Here is a 2,368-nt window from a genome sequence, read left to right on the forward strand (position 1 = left end):
ATATATATATATATACATATATGGTTTGAAAGCAATTTCAAATCTTAAATTTTTATGAGAGAGTTTATTATTTATAGAACTTTTAGAACCGTGAAAAGATGATCGCAGCGCATTCAATATTTTGACTAAGCTCTGTAACTAGGGCTGTAAAAGAGCCGAGCTTGAGCGAGCTTAGGCTTGGCTCGTGTTCGGCTTGTTCAAAACTGCTCGTGTTCGAAATCAGCTCATCTTTGAAATCTGCTTGTGAACAGTGTGTTTGTGCTCGTGTTCAGTTCAATTTAAAAATTCATGTTCGTGTTCAACTCGTATTCAGCTCGAAATTGACTCGTTAAAATTAAATTGAAAAAAATAGATGTAAAGTGTTGGATTCAAACCTGGACCAAATGTATAAAGTATGTTTTGACTAAGCTTTAAAGTAGGGCTGTAAAAGAGCCGAGTTTGAGCGAGCTCAGACTTGGCTCGTGTTCGGCTCCTTCGCAATTTGTACTATTGCTCGTGTTCGAAATCTGTTTGTGTTCGAAATTGACTTGTGAACAGTGTGTTCGTGTTCGGCTTTTGTTCAGCTCGAAATTGACTCATTAAAATTAAATTGAAAAAAATTGATGTAAAAAGTTGGATTCGAACCTGAACCAAATGTATGAAAAAAAAAAACAATAACCACATCACTACACTAATTGTTAGTATTTACATGAGCAAACAAAGAGCTTTCCGTGTTCGGGTCGTTTATAATTCGAGCTTTAAAAAGTTATTCGTGTTCGAACGAGCTGAGCATGAGCTGTTCACGAACAACGAGCTTTTTTGACAGCCATATTTGTAAGAAATAAAATATTATAATAATTATAATTATATGTTTCAGTTTCAAATAAATTAATTTTATTATCGAAAAAAATATTTTGTTGGCAAAGCTAATGACCCAAAAGAAAAAGGATAATGAAGAAATCTGATAGGTAATAAGAAAGAGATGAATAGAACAAGAGAATCTTTATTAAAATTCTTTTTTTAATAAAGAAAATGAATAATATTAGGATAATTTACATTCATTCTGAAATGAAGCAGCTCCTAGACTTGATTGGAGAAATTGCAGACAAAAGAATCAAGAAGAAAGACGAAGAAAAAGATGTAATTGAGAGAGGATGAGCAAGTAGAGATTTAGAATGATTTACATTAAACCCCGCAGTTCAATACAGAGGTATATATATATACCAGAGATCATATTGATTTTATATATCTAGCTAAAACAGAGATTGAGGAGTACTTATTTATAATTAACTAAATCGGGGTTAAGAAAGACCACTTCAACTAATTATGTGTATTAATCTTTTTCATCCCCTCTCAAACTGACAATATTTGTAGTTGATATCGAACGTTTGTGTCGCAACTTGTGAAAAGGAGTGGGAAGGACCTTGGTGAAGATGTTGGTGATTTGCTCTTCAGAGGTGAGATATTGAAGACTAATTTCGACAGATTTAATGTGATCTCTAATAAAATGGTACTCCATCGCAATATGTTTAGTTCAAGATTATAAAACAGGATTGTGAGCCATAGCGGACATATTATCACAATAGAGAGGTGTATGTGTCAAAATGGGTATGCGAAAGTCTTGAAGTAGACGACTTAGCCAAATGATTTTAATAGTAGCATATGATATAGCTCTATGCTCTTGCTTAAGTTGAAGATCTTGCCATTGCAGGTTGTTTTTTCACGTGCCTAGATGTAGGTTGGGTCCATAGAAAGTAAAATAACTAGTAATTGAGTCACGATCATTCACATCACTTGTCCAGCTTGCGTCCGCATAAGCATGCAAATCTAGTGAACCGGCACTGAATGGAATACCCAACTCTAGTGTTCCTTTAATATAATGCAAGAGACGTTTGAGAGCATTGTAATGAGTCCATAAAGGTTGATGTAATTGTTGAGACAAATAATTGACAGCAAACATGATATCCGGTCAAGTTAATGCGAGATACTGAAGAGACACAACTAAATGTTTGTTCTGCGAAGGGTCAGAATATATTTCAAGATCTTCAGTAGATAATTTATGAGAGAGAACCTGAGGATTTGGTACAGATTTGCAGTTTTTCATCCTGACTCGGTTGAGGATATCTTTTGCATAGTAAGTTTAATTGATGTGATAGCCATAATCTGTATGACTAATATGGATAACCAGAAAATTATTAACTGATTCCATAAATTTCATGGAAACTTTCTATTGTAATTGCTGCTGAAATTGTAATATCAACTCTGAATTATTGCCAATTAATAAAATTTCATCAGCATATTATAAAAGATAAAGACAATCAGTTGCAATGATAAATATAGAGAGAAGGATCAGTTGTACTTGCTCGAAAACCGAATCGAAGAAGATGTG

Source organism: Phalaenopsis equestris, unplaced genomic scaffold (genome assembly GCF_001263595.1).
Source record: "Phalaenopsis equestris unplaced genomic scaffold, ASM126359v1 Scaffold000107, whole genome shotgun sequence".
Classification (NCBI taxonomy): Eukaryota; Viridiplantae; Streptophyta; class Magnoliopsida; order Asparagales; family Orchidaceae; genus Phalaenopsis; species Phalaenopsis equestris.